We start from the raw sequence: 19,636 nt of genomic DNA, 5'->3' as shown, positions 1-19,636 counted from the left end.
AGCGATTGTACTTGTCGCTGGGGGTGGTGTTGCTGCTGTATTTGGAGCTGGAGTAGCTGTGCTGACAGTTCCTTTGACCTCAGATGCAGGGGCATTTTTTTCCTTTTGAAGGTGCTGGATAGTGTTGAACAAGGCCCTGTAAGCATAGGCCAAGCCCCAGCACGTTGCCATGATTTGTCCGTGTCTGGTATGGCCAGACTGACAACACATCTCATTTAAGTGTTTTACTAATTCTTCCGGATTTTGCACTTGTTCGGTGGTGAAATTCCAAAGCACTGGAGGGGCCCACTGACCTAGATACTTGCCCATACTATCCCACACACCCTGCCACTCATGGCTGTCCAGCCTCGGGGAAAATCTCTTGGTCCTCCTATATCGTCATTTAACCCCAGACAAGGCCCAAACCTGACTCTACTTAACTCTTGAAATCAGACGAAATAGTCGTGGGCAAAACACACTCTGTATGCTTGCCAACATGGTGATCCCCATCACAATAAGCAAACAGGTCTCAACAATATTAAAAGGCCATTCAAGAACTTCAAAACTCTCAAATGACGCTGTAAATGGTCTGAGAGGGGGGCTGGGAGGGTAAAAGAATGTCTCCTTCACAGGTTGACCACCCGAGAAGGAGAAAAATGATGTGTAATTGCTAAGCAGCTTTAGTATATACCTCCCAAAGTATAAAGGTGGTGAGCACACTGGGAACATAAGACCGATCAGTTTCATGATCAATGATTCTATTGTATTACAAGTCATTGCAATAAAGTACAGTGAGACAAGAACCTTAGCCCAAGCCCCACACTTGAAAAACACCAACGCAACAAATACCGGCTCTAAGTAAAGTACAGCATTCTGAAACTGTGAGATCAAGAGAAACAACTTTGAGAGCCAATAAATCAGCATTGTGACGACTATTAATTCGATCATCTCTGTCGTTATCTCAACCCTTCGTGCCCCATGTTGGGCACCAAAAGGAACTGTCGTGGTTTAAACCCGACCACAAAGCTCGTTCACTCACTCCCCCCCTTTTTCTCCCTCTTTCTTTCCTTCCCCCCCCCCCCCCCGACCCTTCCTGCTCACAGAGGGATGGGGAGGAGAATTGAGAGAATGTAACTCCCACGGGTTGAGATAAGAACAGCCCAGTAACTGAGGTAGAACACAGATCACTACTGCTACCACCAATGATAATAATGATAAGAGAAAATAACAAGGGAAGAGAATACAATACCACCGCCGAACGAGTTAGACCCCCCCGAAGAGAGACCGTGCCCTTCCGGGTAACTCCCAGTTACCTCCCGGGGCATGATGTGCTGTGGTATGGAATACCACTTTGGCTAGCTTGGGTCAGGTGTCCTGTCTCTGCTTCCTCCCGGCCTCCCCTCGTTCCCGGCAGAGCATGAGACTCACAAAGTCCTTGGCCGGAATAAACATTACTTAGCAACAATTAAAAACAATTGGTGTTATCAGCTCTCTTCCCAGGCTGGAAGTCAAAACACAGAGCTTGCACCAGCTACTAAGAAGGAGAAAAACGGCTACTGGTGAACCCAGGACATTATGGAACAAACCCCTCCTTGCGATGCCAATAACATGCCTAGAGCCATTCGGTTTTGTAATACCACCTTAGATAGCCTGATTATCTTTTGTTGTTCTGCCTGGATTATATCAGTGTTTTTACTTTCCATTTCCTCTATGGTTGCTGAGATATTTACAATTGCTTTCTCGAATTCACTTACTCCCAAAGATGGAATTAGCCCTCTTACAAAAATATGAAATGCAGTGTGCTGTTCAATAACAGGGTTAAACCCTCGCTTAATCTGTTTAGCAAAACTTCTAATCCAGGTCCCGGAAGGATACCTGTTAATAATAGTTAGATTGGGTATCACATCACCTAAGGTGCATGCCCCCTTCCATTTGGGGGGTAAGGTCTTATAAGCATTTCCTCCACATAACCAATACCATCCTTTCCCTTTAGGAACGAGCCACCACTGAACTACGATACCAACTATATTAATAGTATGATTGCAATTTGAATGGTGACCTACATCTGTGACATTTAAACAAACATGATCTCCTACCCTGGTTCCTGGTGTATTACATCTTTGTGCACAGGTGTAATATTTATAACCTGGATTAGGATTAAATATTCCAAATTTTAAACTTTCCCTCTAATATAGATTGCTAGCGTTCACCCACAAATTTGTCCATGATACAGTGTTAGGAATTTGAACTCCAATTAATGGGAGATCCAGGGTTTCTCCTGATTTAGGCAACTGTGCACACACCCAACAGTCACTACGACTAAAAACCTTCGTGACATTCTGCACTAATTTCAGGTATAAATTCTGGTCCCAAGCTTGTGCTCCAGTTATCATATGAGTCCAAATTATGACCGACACAATTTTATACGTAAAGGTCCTGAAGGTTCGATCTGTAATGTCTTCTCTGGCTCAGGTGCTTTCTTTATTCTTGAATAATGTATCCAAGCAGGTTGTTCCTTTATCTTCACTGCTGTAATGGTGGTCAGTAACATCTGGTATGGACCACTCCTCTTGTAGAGGATCTCCTGAAAAATTCTTAACATAAACCCAGTCTCCACATCTGAAAGGGTGAATCAGATAATCCAAACCTCTTGCTCTTGTCCCTACTATCCTCTTATTTATCTCCTCCAATTGTTTACCCAGATTGATCAGAAACTGTCGGAGACAGCTTTCCCCCATTTCATGAAGACTTTCTCCTTTAACCTGGGACTGATATGGTCTTCCATACAAAATCTCAAATGGGCTAACCTCTTCTTTCGACAGAGGTTTTGTTAGAATTCTTAATAGAGCCAGTGGTAAAGCTTGGTACCAATACAAATTCGTTTCCTGACATATTTTACTAATCTGTTGTTTAAACAGATGGTTCATCTTTTCTACTTGCGCACTGGCCTGAGGCCTGTATAGAACATTGTCGTGGTTTAAACCCAACCACAAAGCTTGTCCACTCACTCCCCGCCTTCTTTCCCTCCCTCTACCCCTGGAGGGATGGAGAGGAGAATCGAAAAGAATGTAACTCCCACGGGTTGAGATAAGAACAGTTTAGGAACTAAGGTATAACACAAACCACTACTGCTACCACCAATAATAATGATAAAGGAAATAACAAGAGGAAAGAATACAACACCTCAACACCAGCCAACCAATAACTCGCCCCACTCCCCCCAGCCGAGCACCGACCGATACCTTGTCCAACCCTGCAGTCCTCAGCCCTTCCAGGTAACTCCAAGTTACATCCCGGGCATGATATGCTGTGGTATGGAATACCTCTTTGGCCAGTTTAGGTCAGGTGTCCTGTCTCTGCTTCCTCCCAGCTTCCCCTCCTCCCTGGCAGAGCATGAGGCTCAGAAAGTCCTTGGGCAGACCAAACATTTGAGCAGCAACTAAAAACATTGGTGTTATCAGCGCTATCCCCAGGCCAAAAAATCAAAACAGCACTGCACTACCTACTAAGAAGGAGAAAAATGACTGCTACTGCTGAACCCAGGACAGTATCTACCCCTTATTACATACCATTCACGTCATGCTCAGATCCCACATTTTCAATATACCATCACTTTTATCTCAGTGCACTCCTATCTTAGTGCATGGACCAGTCCCTATAAGGCTGCTGAGTCCATCTGGTCCATGATGTCAGGCTCCATCTCTTGTAACAGTCTCTCAGGGCAGGAGAGGCTGTGTGCAGTGTTCACACTCGTGAATAACCTGGACAATAGTGTCCATTGCCAAGTCCACCCCTTGATCAGGAGTCCATCTATATGTTGCATCTCTGCCCTGAAGGCCTGAAGTGTCATGGGCCCACCGGGCCAAAAATAATTCACCCTTATGTTGCCAATCTAAGTCCATCTGAGCCACTTCAGTCTTAGCAGCTTTATACACTTGTTGGTTGTTCTGGTGTTCCTCACTGGCCCAACTCTTGGGTACATGTGCATCTACATGGCGCACCTTCACCACCAGGTTCTGCACCAAGGCAGCGATATCTTGCCACAGTGCAGCAGCCCAGATGGGTTTACCTCTGTGTTGCCAGTTACTTCGCTTCCATTGCTGCCACCACCCCCACAGGGCATTTGCCACCATCCATGAGTCAGTGTAGAGATAAAGTACTGGCCACTTTTCTCATTCAGCAATGTCCAGGGCCAGCTGGATGGCTTTCACCTCTGCAAACTGACTCGATTTGCCCTCTCCTTCAGCAGTTTCTGCAACTTGTTGTCGATGACTCCATACAGCTGCCTTCCATTTCCGATGCTTTCAAAGCACTGGAGGGGCCCAGTGGACCAGATACTTGCTCATACTGTCCTGTACACCCTGCCACTCATGACTGTCCAGCCTTGAGGAATATCTCCTACTCCTCCAGTGTCGTCGTCTAACCCCAGACAAGACCCAAACCTGACTGCTTAACTTTTGAGATCAGACAAAATGGTCGTGGGTAGAACACACTCTGTGTGTGTGCCAACATGCTGATCCCCATCACAGTCAGCAGGCAGGTCCCAAGGGTACCCAAAGGCCATTCAAAACCTTCAGAACTCTCAAATGATGCTGATGTACTTGTCCCTGGGGCTGGTGTAGCTGCTGTGCTTGCCGGCTCTCCCACCACCAGCTTCTCTTTTCCTGAGTGCAGATCTTCCTCCTCTGCCTTGCTGGGAAATGCTGCGTGGTCTCCTGCATCTTCCTGGGGCTCGGCAGGCGGCTTCCGGGGAATGCTCTCTGCCATAGCGGGGATGGGCTCGGCCGCGGGGCTCGGCTCCTCCACCGCCTCCACCCACTGCTCAACAGACGCCTTCCTCCCGTCCTCCGGCCCCGCTCCCGCCCACGCCTGGTCCCCGGGGCTGCTCTACCGGGCCGCTTTGGCTGCCGGCGGCTCCCGGGGATGCTCCCCCTCGGGTCCCCGCAGCCTCACGAAGACGGAGGCGAGGACAAGGGCCAGGACGGTGAAGAGAAGCGGAATGGCCAGGTACAAGTCCACGGACACACCCGTCCCACTCTGCTGCCGGAGCCTGCCCGTGTTACAAGACATTGCCATAAAGTACAGTGAAACAAAAACCTTAGCCCAAGCCCCACACTTGATAAACACTAACACAGCAAATACCGGCTCTAAGTAATGTACTACATTCTGAAACTCTGAGATCAAGAGAAACAACTTTGAGAGCCAATAAATCAGCATTGTGACGACTATTAATCCGATCATCTCTGTCGTTATCTCAACCCTTCGTGCCCCACGTTGGGCACCAAAAAGAACTGTCGTGGTTTAAACCCAACCACAAAGCTTGTCCACTCACTCCCCCACCCTTCTTTCCCTCTCTGTGTACCCCTGGAGGGAATGAGAAGAGAATCGAATAGAATGCAACTCCCATGGGTTGAGATAAGAACAGTTTAGAAACTAAGGTATAACACAAGCCACTACTGCTACCACCAATAATAATGATAAAGGAAATAACAAGAGGAAAGAATACAACACCTCAACACCAGCCAACCAATAACTCGCCCCACTCCCCCCAGCCGAGCACCGACCGATACCTTGTCCAACCCTGCAGTCCTCAGCCCTTCCAGGTAACTCCCAGTTACATCCCGGGCATGACGTGCTGTGGTATGAAATACCTCTTTGGCTAGTTTAGGTCAAGTGTCCTGTCTCTGCTTCCTCCCAGCTTCCCCTCCTCCCTGGCAGAGCATGAGGCTCAGAAAGTCCTTGGGCAGACCAAACATTTGAGCAGCATCTTAAAACATCAGAGTTATCAGCACTATCCCCAGGCCAAAAAAATCAAAACACAGCACTGCACTAGCTACTAAGATGAAGAAGAATGACTGCTACTGCTGAACCCAGGACAAACATGTAGCTGCCAATCAATTTCTATGTTTTGCTAATTTCTTGTAACAATTTTGCACTAAAGTGTGTACCCCGGTCGGAAGAAATTGCCTCTGGTACTCCAAAATGAGGAATTATTTCATTTAATGGCTTAATCAGTTGTCTTGCATTATTTCTCCTACAAGGGAATGCTTCTGGCCAGCCTGAAAAAGTATTCGTTAACACCAACAAATATCGATAACCCCCTTTTCTTTTTGAATTGCTGAGGTGAGTAGCTCGAGAGAGGACGCCTTTAAAACCGGAGCGGGGGAGAGATCAGCGTCCAGGAGCCTCAACTCAGAGCGGCCAGAGCTACCGAGGGAGCCTCAAGTCCTCGATAGGACCTGCCCAGGAGCCGGCATCTCCGCGGACGCGAGCAGGGACTCACAGGGGGCGGAGCCAGGAGCAACAGTACCAACCCTGAGTGGTTAAAAACCTGCCCCAGGGAGCGCGAGCGACCAGGAGCGCGGTGAGGCAGTTTGCACGGGTAGGCGAGCGGGATGGTGAGCACCCGTCGTATGACCAGGTCTGGGAGTTCTGCTCTGGCTGCCCCGGCGGTGGCCAGAGTAGGCACCCAGACAGAGCCGATGAGAGGGGAGGCTGCAGTGCAGAGCTCGGAGTGTAGAGGGTGCCTGCACTGGGCTTGTGAGGGAAAGGTGCACGATGGGCAGGGCTGCACTCGGTGCTCCCTGGTGGAGGTCCTCCTGCAGCAGGTGGCTGAGCTGCGGAATGCTATTAGCGGGCTTCAAGATGTCAGGGTAGCTGAGAGGGAGCAGGACTGCTTGCTCCAGCCCCATACTGTGAAGGTGCCTCAAGCTTCCCCTCCAGCTCATGAAGGAAAGAAGGAGGACACCAACCCAGTAAACTGGGAATTGGTGACAAAGAAAAATAACAAAAGAAGGAGGAAAAGGACAATTAAAAGCAAGGAGCTTCCTCCTAAATCTGTTCTCCCCACGCAGAACCGCTTTGCTGTCCTGCAGGAGACTAACGAGGAAACGTACTTGCAACACAAACAGACGGATTATGCACGGGTAAATATCTCTACTGGCGCTACAAAGAAAAAGCGGCGGGTCGTAGTAATAGGGGACCCTACTTTGAAAGGGACGGAAGCACTCGTCTGTCGGCCTGACCCCGTCTTGAGGGAGGTGTGCTGCCTACCGGGGGCACGGATCAAGGATGTTACAGAGAGGCTACCTGCTCTGGTAAGTTCCACGGACTATTACCCGCTCCTGGTGATCCATGTGGGTGCTAGGGATATAGATAGTAGTACACTGGGGACCATAAAGGAAGACTACAGAGCCCTGGGAGAGGTGGTTAGGGGCTCCGGTGCTCAGATAGTCTTTTCGTCAATTCTCCAGGACAAAGGGGAGGACCAAGAAAAAGCTAGGAGGATTGACCAGGTTAATAAATGGTTAAAAGGGTGGTGTCATAGTCAGGGGTTTGGGTGTCTTGAACATAGGACTGAAGTTAGTAGGCCAGATCTACTGGGGGCTGGTGGAGCTGCTCTGGTAAAGAAGGGGAAGAACAGTTTTGGTAGGAGGCTTGCCAGACTGGTCAAGGAGGCTTTAAAATAGATGTGTTGGGGGAGGGGGGCATCATTCCATCCCAACACACCCAGCCAGTTGCCAACACCTATAATAAATGCTCGGAAAAATGTAGATATATTCCAGCTGCTCCAGCCAACGAGCCGGCATCAATTGGAGCTCATCTCAGATGCCTCTATACAAACGCCTGTAGCATGGGGAACAAACAAGAGGAATTAGAGATGTGTGCGCATCTACGGGGGTATGATATAATAGGCATCACAGAAACATGGTGAGATGGCTCCTATGACTGGAGTGTTGGAATGGAAGGTTACAGGCTCTTTAGAAAGGACAGGCCTGGCAGGCGGGGAGGGGGAGTTGCCCTTTATGTTAGGGATAGGCTGGAGAGTACGGAACTCTGTCTGGGGGCAGGTGAGCAGTTTACAGAGAGTTTGTGGGTCAGGGTTAAAGGGAAAACAGCCGTGGGAGACATTACTGTGGGAATCTGTTACAGGCCGCCTGATCAAGGAGAACCTGTGGATGAAGCACTCTACAGACAGATAGGAAAAGCCTCACGCTCGCAGGCCCTTGTTCTTATGGGGGACTTAAACCACCCTGACATCTGTTGGAATGATGGCACTGCACGGCACAAGCAATCCAGGAGGTTCCTCGATTGCGTGGAAGACAACTTCCTTCTGCAAGTAATAGAGGAGAGGACAAGGAGAGGTGCCATGCTTGACCTTGTGCTCACCAACAGGGAAGGGCTTGTTGAGAATGTGATACTCCAGGGCAGCCTTGGATGCAGTGATCACGAGATGGTCGAATTCGAGATCCTCAGGACAGTGAGAAGAGCGTGTAGCAAGCTCACTGCCCTGGACTTCAAAAGAGCAGAATTTGGCCTCTTCAGGAGCCTGCTTAGTAAGGTTCCATGGGGTATAGCCCTGGAGGGCAGGGGGGCCCAAGACTCTAGGTTGATATTCAAGGATCACCTGCTACAAGCTCAGGAGTGTTGCATCCCAACTAGAAGGAAGTGCAGCAGGAGGGCCAGGAGACCTCCTTGGATGGATAGGGAGCTGCTGAGGAAAATTCAAAGGAAAAAAGAGGCTTATAAAAATGGAAGCAAGGACAGGTGGCTTGGGTAGAGTACAGGGATGTTGTCCGGGAAGCTAGGGACCAGGTTAGGAAGGCTAAGGCCCAGTTAGAATTAAACCTAGCCAGGGATGTTAAGGATAATAGGAAGGGATTCTACAGGTACGAAGGAAACAAAAAACAGACTAGGGACAACATAGGCCCCCTGAGGAAGCTTTCGGGAGAACTGGCTACACAGGAATTGGAGAAGGCTGAGGTTCTGAATAACTTCTTTGCCTCGGTCTTCACTGGCAAAGGCTCTGACTGCACCACCCAGTTCTTAGAAGGTAGACGCAGGGACTGTGAGAATGAAGACCTTGGGCCCACTGTAGGAGAGGATCTGGTTCGAGACCATCTTCAAAATCTGAACGTGCACAAGTCCGTGGGACCTGATGGAATCCATCCGCGGGTCCTGAAGGAGCTGGCGAATGAAGTTGCTAAGCCACTGGCCATCGTATTTGAAAAATCATGGCAGTCAGGTGATGTTCCCGATGACTGGAAAAAGGGAAATATAACCCCATTTTCAAGAAGGGGAAAATGGAAGACCCGGGGAATTACAGACCAGTCAGTCTCACCTCTGTGCCTGGTAAAATCTTGGAGCACATTCTCTTGGATGGCATGCTAAGGCACATGAATAACAACAAGGTGCTTGGTGACAGCCAGCATGGCTTCACTAAGGGGAAATCCTGCCTGACCAATTTGGTGGCCTTCTATGATGGGGCTACAGAATTGATGGATAAGGGTAAAGCAGTTGATGTCATCTACCTGGACTTGTGCAAAGCGTTTGACACTGTCCCACACGACATCCTTCTCTCTAAATTGGAGAGATAACAATTTGATGGGTGGACCACTCGGTGAATAAAGAACTGGCTGGATGGCCGCACACAAAGAGTTGTGGTCAATGGCTCGATGTCCGGCTGGAGACCGGTAACGAGTGGTGTCCCTCAGAGATCGGTGTTGGGACCGGTCTTGTTTAACATCTTCATCGCTGACATGGACAGTGGGATTGAGTGCGCCCTCAGCAAGTTTGCCGATGACACCAAGCTGTGTGGTCCGGTTGATATGCTGGAGGGAAGGGATGCCATCCAGAGGGACCTTGACACACTTGTGAGGTGGGCTGATGCCAACCTTATGAAGTTCAACCACGACAAGTGCAAGGTCCTACACCTGGGTCGGAGCAATCCCAGGCACAGCTACAGACTGGGCAAAGAAGAGATTCAGAGCGGCCCTGCAGAAGACTTGGGGGTGCTGGTTGATGAAAAAATGAACATGAGCCGGCAGTGTGCGCTCGCAGCCCAGAAAGCCAACCGTACCCTAGGCCGCATCAAAAGGAGTGTGACCAGCAGGTCGAAGGAGGTGATCCTGCCCCTCTACTCTGCTCTTGTGAGACCTCACCTGGAGTATTGTGTGCAGTTCTGGTGTCCTCAACATAAAAAGGACATGGAACTGCTGGAACAAGTCCAGAGGAGGGCCACGAGGATGATCAGGGGACTGGAGCACCTCCCGTATGAAGACAGGCTGAGGAAGTTGGGGCTGTTCAGCCTGGAGAAGAGAAGGCTGCTTGGGGACCTAATAGCAGCCTTCCAGTATCTGAAGGGGGCCTATAGGGATGATGGGGAGGGACTCTTCATTAGGGACTGTAGTGACAGGACAAGGGGTAATGGGTTAAAACTTAAACAGGGGAAGTTTAGATTGGATATAAGGAAGAAATTCTTTCCTGTAAGGGTGGTGAGACACTGGAATCGGTTGCCCAGGGAGGTTGTGAGTGCTCCATCCCTGGCGGTGTTCAAGGCCAGGTTGGATGAAGCCTTGGGTGGGATGGTTTAGTGTGAGATGTCCCTGTACATGACAGGGGGGTTGGAACTAGAGTATCTTGAGGTCCTTTCCAAACCTAACTATTCTATGATTCTATGATTCTATGATTCTTGGTAGTTCAGAAAAATCTATTTGCCATTGCTGTCCCGGATAACTTCCTCTCCCAATTGTCCCAATTTGATTTCTATTTTCAGTTTTAGGATTATTCTTAAGACATAGCTGAACTTGTTTTGTCACTAATTGAACTGTGGTGTCTAGGTTCCTTCCTACAATTTTTCAGTCTAAATAACAGTACAAAGAGTTGCTATTCCAATGAGTTTTATTATGTTCCTCCTGAACTAATTTCCAGAGTTGGTTATAGGGGATTACAATTTGCCCATCAGGTATCTGAACCCCACCTTCTTTATTTTCCTGTCCTTTTAGATCTCGAATCAACTTTCTATCCTCTTTTGAATACCCAGGTTTAGATTTTTCAATTTTTAGTTTGCCCTTAGGGATTAAGGACATAATTTTAGATTGTTCAGCTGCTCGTTTGGCTTCAAAATCGGCCATATTATTTTCAATTTCCTGATCAGAGTCACTTTGCTGATGTCCTCTACAGTACTGTCGTGGTTTAAACCCAACCACAAACCTCGTTCACTCACTTCCCCCCCTTCTTGCCCTCCCCCTGCTCCTGAAGGGACGGAGAGGAGAATCAAAAAGAATGCAACTCCCATGGGTTGAGATAAGAACAGTTTAGTAACTAAGGTATAACACAAATCACTGCTGCTACCACCAATAATAATAATGATAAAGGAAATAACAAGAGGAAAGAATACAACACCTCAGCACCAGCCGACCAATAACTCGCCCCCTCCCCCCAGCCGAGCACCGACTGATACCTTGTCCAACCCTCCAGTCCTCCCAGCCCTTCCGGGTCCCTCCCAGTTACATCCTGGGCATGACATGCTGTGGTATGGAATACCTCTTTGGCTAGTTTAGGTCAGGTGTCCTGTCTTTGCTTTCTCCTGGCCTCCCCTCCTCCCTAGCAGAGCATGAGACTCACAAAGTCCTTGGCCAGACCAAACATCTGAGCAGCAACTAAAAACATCGGTGTTATCAGCTCTCTTCCCAGGCCAAAAAATGAAAACATAGCACTGCACTAGCTACTAAGAAGGAGAAAAATAACTACTACTGCTGAACCCAGGACAAGTACATAATAACTTCTTCCTCAGGTAGCTGAACAGCTTCCAGTAGCCGTAGAATTTCTGTAGCATGTTTAATCTGTTTCCCTTGTGTGTTCAAAAGTCCTTGTTCTTTCCAGATAGCACCATGTGTATGTACCACACCAAATGCGTGTGTAACACACCAAATGCGTATTTAGAATCAGTCCAAATATTTATCCTTTTATCTTTAGCCAATTCCAGGGCTCTTGGTAATGCTATTATTTCTGCCTTCTGGGCAGAGGTGTTTGAGGGTAAAGGTTTAACTTCTATTACCTGTGAAGTGGTAGTGATGGCATATCCTGCCTTACGTTTACCATCAGTAAACCAAGAATCAGTATCTTCCAGAGGTTTTTCTTTCAAGTCTGGTCAGCTCGAATACACAGTCTCTATGATGGCCCAGCAGTCGTGTGTTAGTGGTTCCGTCAATTGTTCCTGCAAAAAGGACACTGTATTCACAACATTAGTGACCACAATTTCTATATCATCCTGTTCCACAAGGGTGGCCAGGTATTTTAAAAAACATGAAGGAGATAACCAGGGGGCTCCTTTCTGCTCCAGGACTGCTGATATAACATGGGACACTAGTACAGTAATCTTTTGTCCCAAGGTGAATTTGCGAGCCTCTTCAATATTCATGACAACTGCTGCCACAGCCCTTAGTCATCTGGGCCATCCTTTGCTCGCTTCATCCTGCTGTTTTGAAAAACACGCCACTGCCCTTCTGTAGGGTCCTAGTTTCTGAGCAAGGACCCCCAAAGATATTCCTTGTTTTTCATAGGAATATAGCCAAAACGGTTTAGTCATATTGGGAAGTCCCAGAGCTGGAGCTCTCATTAACTCTATCTTTAAATTTCTAAAAGCCTCCTCTGCTGTATCAGTCCAGTCCAAAGAGGGAGGGTTTCCCTTCAACAGTTCATATAGTGGTCTTACCAGAACACCATAATCATGGATCCAAAGTCTGCACCATCCAGTCATTCCCAGGAATGTCCGGAGCTCCTTGACGGTTGACGGTTGTGGAGTCTGGCAAATGGCTTCTTTTCTAGCAGTTCCAAGTTCTCTCTGTCCTTCTGTTATTTCATATCCTAGGTAGGAAACTCAGGTTTGTATTAGTTGGGCCTTTTGTTTGGATACCCGATAACCATTCAGTCCCAGCAAATTTAATAATTCCACTGTCCACTGGATACATTCTTCCTTTGTTTCTGTAGCAGTTAATAGGTCATCCACATATTGTAACAGAGTCCCGTCTGAGTAGGTGGCTTCCATGATTCTATTTCTCGTGCTAGCTCATTTCCAAAAATCATTGGACTGTTTTTAAACCCCTGAGGTAATACCGCCCAAGTTAATTGAGGTTTTTTTCCTGTGTCAGGAATTTCCCATTTAAAAGCAAATAACTTTGGCTTTCTTTGGCCAATGGTAAGCAAAAGAAAGTGTCCTTTAAATCCAGGACAGCAAACCATTTCTGATTTAATTTTAGTTTGGTCAATAAAGTATATGGATTAGCCACCACAGGGTGGATGTCCTCTACTATTTTATTTATTGCCCTTAAATCTTGAACTAGCCTATATCTTTTCCCATCTGCTTTCTTTACTGGTAAAATGGGGGTGTTATATTCCGATTCACATTCCACTAATAAACCATATCTCAAAAATTTATCAATTATTTCTTTAATTCCCCTTCTATCTTGTATTCTTAAAGGATACTGCTTTATTTGAACTGGGCAGGCCCCCCTTTTTATTTCAATTTTAATAGGCAAAGCATTCTTTTCCTTACCTGGAATTTCTGATGCCCAAACTCCTGGATATACCTGATTGAGGATTTCTTCTACTTCGGGTGAACTGGACTTCTCGATTTCCTGTTGAATTAATGACACACCCAAAGCTTCAATTAATTGGTCCTCTTTTACTTTTAGTTCTATTTCACCTCTTTTGAAAGTCATGATTGCCTCTAAATGTTCTAATAAATCTCTTCCCAATAATGATTTGGGTGAATTTGGCATATATAGAAATTTATGTACCCCAATTTGTTTTCCTATCTTAAAGGTTTTAGAAAGAATTCTTTTTCCTGACAGCCAGTAGCTCCCACAACCATTACAGACTCTTTTAGTGTCAGATCTTGATTCAGAACCGAATAAGTTGCCCCAGTATCTATAAGAAATTCCACTTCTTTTTCTGTGGCCCCTAGCTTGATTTTAACCAGTGGATCTGCTAGGGTAGATTCCCCAGGTCCCCGTCAATCTAATTCCAATTCAGTGGTCAACTGAGTTTGTTGTTTTCCTTGTGGACATTCCCATTTCCAGTGTCCAAAATCTTTGCAGTTTGCACATTGATCCTGACTAAGGGGAGTTCTCCTATAATCATCCCCCCCCACCTCTCCTTCCCATTCCTCGGCCATGACCTCTGCCTCTCCTTCCCATTCCCTGGCCATGACCTCTGCATCACATTCCACTATATCCCTCATTCACTTGCCCCAATGCTGCAACTGTAGCTGTTGTTATGACATTTCCTAATTTCTTTTCTTTAACTTGTTCTCTATTCCTGTATACTTTCCAAGCCACATCCAGTAACTTTTCCACATCTCTTATTTCAGTCACAGATAACTTTCTAAGCTTTCACCTGATATCCTCCGATGACTGCCCCACAAAGCAATTTGCAAGCTGAAATTTTCCTTCCTCTGAGGAAGGATCCAGTGTAGTGCATTTTCGCATAGCTTCTCTGAGTTTATCCAGAAACTCTGTTGGCAACTCCCTCTGCTCCTGTCTTATTTCAAACAGCACCAACCAATTTACTGCTTTAGGTATAGTATTTTCAAGCCAATATTTAATCCAATTCTGATATCTCTTCAAAGATGCATAATCTCCATCATCATCATAATCCCAATCTGGAGCTGTAAAGGGAATATTATCTTCAACCCTCCCCTCTATCGCCCCTGCAGTAATCCTAGCATTTACATGAGTACAAGCAGTTTTTATAACCAATTGTTTTTCTGTCTCTGTTAATGCATCCAGGATTACATCTATATCTTTCCAATTAGGATTCTGACTTTTTACCAGTATCTCAAATTTCTTTGCTACCCCTATAGGGTCATTTCGATAGTCTTTTGCAATCTTTTCCAATTATCCAAATCTCCTAAACAAAAATTCACTTTTATTTTGGTACGTCCCTCTGGTCCCATTGCTTCCCTCAGAGGGGCTTGCAGGACAGTCTTAGTTTTACTACGAATCCGGGCAGCAACAGGAGAGGAGGAAATTTGCTTTAAACTTTGTTTTTGTTTTACACTTTGTTCTTGCTTTACGCTTTGTTCTTGTTTTACGCTTTGTTCTTGTTTTACGCTTTGTTCTTGCTCCTCATCTGAAGCAGAGGATTCCTCCTCAGTCGGAGGTGGCCTCTGATCTGGTACTTTTGGGGAAACATAATCCTCCATTCTATCCTCAACCCTGTTATCCTCAGGTCTTTTCTTAAGTTTCAAACAAATTTCCCCAATATCACAACCAGAACAACATCTTTCCAATCTATTCCCTGCCTGCTTCCTTTCTTTTTCTAAAGCTAAAATTAAAGGATCAGAAGGTGCTATATTAATTTCACATTCTTTTTGCTATTCTGGGTGATTTTGCAACATGAAAAACATATCTGCATATATTACTTCATCCCATTTTCCTTGCTGCTTCAAAAACAACATTAATTGCAACAATGTATTACAATTCAGAGTTCCATTTTTAGGCCATTTTTCCTGATCCTCCAGGGTGTACAAAGGCCACCATCAGTTACAATATTTTATCAATGTTTTCTTATTTACTGAGCCCCCAGGAGACCCTCCCAATTCTTTCCAGTGTGCCAAAATGCACCCTAAAGGACTCTTTTTCATGATCTCATTCTGCTGATTTCCCATCATCAATCTCTCACTCACACATGCTAGGGATCCCACAGACACACTCCACACAGTTACAACACTTGAAACAGATACAGACTAAAATTCTATCAAACAGACCACAGTTAATAACACAGTTATAACAGTCTGTCACAGATACCAAAATCACAAGACCAAAATCAGCACTGTAACAAGCCACAAACCAAATCAAATACCAATTCGAATACTTTTACCAATAAGATTCAAAACCATTTCCACAAGACACCCCCTGCATCTTGTAGGACCCACACAAACCACAAGAAGCCCCCTGCTTCTTGTGGGTGTATATCAGTAAAATCCAAAACCTTTTCTACAAGACACCCCCTGCGTCTTGCAGGACCCAAACCACAAGAAGCCCCTGCTTCTTGTGGGTGTATACCAAACGGACGCTAGCAGCCTTTACCTATGAGAGTTCCTATCTCGATTTACGGAAGGCTTCCAAACCTTGCTTACGCTTACCAAACCAATTTATCAAACCAAGATGCCCCCTGCACCTTACAGACTATATAATAGAAAAAAAACACGTTTTATGAAGATGGTCCTTGTCTGCTCCTGCAGCAATCCGAATGAGTCGAGGGGTCCCTCCGGGAAAAATTCCCGAGGGCCCTAGGGAGCCCTGTCCTCACTGGGTCCTGCAGCCGAGCAGAGAGGGTCCCATCTGGGTCGCCAAATTGATTCGGAGAAAACTCCAGGAACAAACTCGCCAACAAAGTTTTCAAGCTGACAAGCAGGTATTCTTTATTGCGGCGCCGGGAGACACAGGGGATAGCTCCACCTAGCGTGTCTCTCCCTTATTGCTACACAAGCCGTCCTTATATAGTCCCTGGGCATACATACATATTCATGAGGCTACATATGGATTACATCATTTTCCAGAAAGTTCCCTGCATGCGTACAGAATTGTGGTGGTGGTCTCTGAGGGTCGTTTACTTCTTATCCCTGTGTCCTGTTCTTCTAGACTGTTTTTCTTAAAACTACGTCAACTATAACGATTTATCTTGTACAAGAATTCTCAGTATGCTCTCTAGCTGTACTCTATTTTTTTTCTATGTATCATGCACCTCAGTAATTTTCCATTGCTACTGTTACAAAGCCATCAATCTTAACATTACTTAAAATTAATTCTAAAGGTTTACATATTCAATTTTGTGATTTTGTGCCCCCCTTGTCTCACTTACCTCCACCTGGCTGGAAGCTGGGCCCCTCTAATAGTGATCACAATATTGGTCACTTGAGTCTTGTAGACAGGGATTAGTCTATCACAGGAGCTGGAGTAAAATCAGCTCTTCCATTCCATCTGGGAACCTGCTCACCAGAGACTGAAGCCGCAACTTTCGTGGGATGATCATCCTTGACCTTTGTTCTCCAGTTCATGTACCTGTTCCTCCAGATCTGAGGTAGGTTTTCCATCCCACTTTCTCATGTGTTCTCCGTGATCATGCAGGTAAAACCATAGGGTGGCCTGTGGCGTGTACCTCCTACATCTTCTCTCTCGAGCAGTAGGACACCTTTTGTTAATAGCTGAGACGTGGGTTGGTACACATGAGGGGCTGGATAGATTGGATAGATTGTTTCTCAATTGTTTGAGATCCTGGGACAGTTTTTCCACAGCTGAAATGATGGAAGGGGTGAGATTGTCTTCAAACTCTCGGAGTTGACGAATCAGTTCATTCACTGTTGATGGTACTATATCATGCCAGGTTATTGATGCCAATGAATGGGCATGTATGATGGTGCACTCTGTGTAAATTTCTGCCACATGGGTCGTGTAAATTTGACTTCATCTGGATCTACGGATGCATCCCCAGCATCTGGCCTACAATAAATCATCTCTACAATGGCTGATTCCCTCAGAGACTGGGTGCCTTTTGCTATCACGGTCCGGTTGGCCGAATGACTCATAACATCATCCTTTTACGGAAACCTTTATTTCACAGCTGCCAAGATCAGCCTCAACAGGCCAAGGGACCATTTCTCTTTTGCAATTGCTATGTCACTTCCCCCTTCCTTCGCAAGTGATCCCAGTTGCTTAGGTTCCCTACCTTCTAGTTCGTGACTGTCGGCATTGTTCGTGATTGTTCCAGCATTGAAGCAACCAGGTGATGATGTGCTCCCCTGGATGATGAGTGAAATCTTTTCGCATATTCCATAGTTCGGTTGAAGTCTGGGGCTGAGAAGGCACCTCTTCTTCTTTCGCTGATCCACATAATAATAACTCTTTTTCAGATGCTGTCCCATGTAGTAAGTGCATTGGTTCTTCATCCTTCTTCACTGTACAGGTTGCTTTTTGTGCCTCTTGTTTGCTTTTCCCTTTGTGTACAGGGGCAACCGATATTGTTGGGACCGGTCTTGTTTAACATCTTCGTCGCTGACATGGACAGTGGGATTGAGTGTGCCCTCAGCAAGTTTGCCGATGACACCAAGCTGTGTGGTCCGGTTGATATGCTGGAGGGAAGGGATGCCATCCAGAGGGACCTTGACACACTTGTGAGGTGGGCTGATGCCAACCTTATGAAGTTCAACCATGACAAGTGCAAGGTCCTACACCTGGGTCGGAGCAATCCCAGGCAAAGCTACAGACTGGGCAAAGAAGAGATTCAGAGCGGCCCTGCAGAGAAGGACTTGGGGGTGCTGGTTGATGAGAAAATGAACATGAGCCGGCAGTGTGCGCTCGCAGCCCAGAAAGCCAATCGTATCCTGGGCTGCATCAAAAGGAGCGTGACCAGCAGGTCGAAAAAGGTGATCCTGCCCCTCTACTCTGCTCTTGTGAGACCTCACCTGGAGTATTGTGTGCAGTTCTGGTGTCCTCAACATAAAAAGGACATGGAACTGTTGGAACAAGTCCAGAGGAGGGCCACGAGGATGATCAGGGGAGTGGAGCACCTCCCGTATGAAGATAGGATGAGAAATTTGGGGCTGTTCAGCCTGGAGAAGAGAAAGCTGTGTGGAGACCTCATAGCAGCCTTCCAGTATCTGAAAGGGGGCCTATAGGGATGCTGGGGAGGGACTCTTTGTCAGGGACTGTAGTGACAGGACAAGGGGTAACGGGTTAAAACTTAAACAGGGGAAGTTTAGATTGGATATAAGGAGGAAATTCTTTCCTGTAAGGGTGGTGAGACACTGGAATCGGTTGCCCAGGGAGGTTGTGAGTGCTCCATCCCTGGCAGTGTTCAAGGCCAGGTTGGATGAAACCTTGTGTTGGATGGTTTAGTGTGAGGTGTCCCTGCCTGTGGCAGGGGGGTTGGAACTAGATGATCTTGAGGTCCTTTCCAACCCTAACTATTCTATGATTCTATGTCTTCAGAGCTGCATCTGTCAGTGAGCTGAAACTGAAGAGGTATTCTATTGTGCATACAAGGTAATTTAAGACTTAATTTTGCACTCAGTTCCAAGAGGTTTGAGAGGGAGCACCACTACTGCTGCCAGCCTGGATGCTGCTGCTCCAAAGAATTCAGCCCTGCCTGTATGCATCAGAACCTGCACGTAAGTCTATACCTAGGTTCACCTACAGCAGAGAACCTCTTGAATCATTTGTTTTGGTTTTATGAAATGTACCATCTTGACATTATGATAACATTTGTTTTGTGAGTTTGAACTTCCTAAGATTCATGGAGGACTACACAGGAAAACTTTTGCCACCTCTGGAGATCAAGGACTGACATTGTAATTCATTAGTTTTCTAAAATGTAATGTTTTAATTTACAAAATCTCTACCAATTCCAAAGACATCCAGCTTTCAAAAGGTAAGATGGGGTACTTACCAACAGGCACTGAATACCCCACCCCATGCATCTGTGGACAAATCACAGCCATTAAAACAGAAGCCAAAAACTTGATTCAAGTTAACTTTATTCCAAAATATGTATAATTTACAGGACTAAGTGCTTCATTTATGAACATTTCAATACTTGTTAATAAATTACTAGCAGCTTTGTGTAACACTTCAGTTTCCAGCAGAGGGAAATATGAAACAGTATTTTGGCACAGGGTTTTCTCTGCATGCATTAATATACTTAAAAGTTTCACACTTACTAGGACAACATTCCTTCTTTGGGATTGTCACTTGTAAAATAGGTCTAAGAAATGAATGCTTGCTTTTGTTTATTGCAAGTTTACTGGCTTAAAAAGGAAGAATTAAACAGGGACAACCTTTGAAAACAAAGTTTGCCCACTAGCTCAAAATCTCAC

Source organism: Lathamus discolor, chromosome W (assembly GCF_037157495.1).
Source record: "Lathamus discolor isolate bLatDis1 chromosome W, bLatDis1.hap1, whole genome shotgun sequence".
Classification (NCBI taxonomy): domain Eukaryota; kingdom Metazoa; phylum Chordata; class Aves; order Psittaciformes; family Psittacidae; genus Lathamus; species Lathamus discolor.
This window is presented reverse-complemented; position numbering follows the sequence as displayed.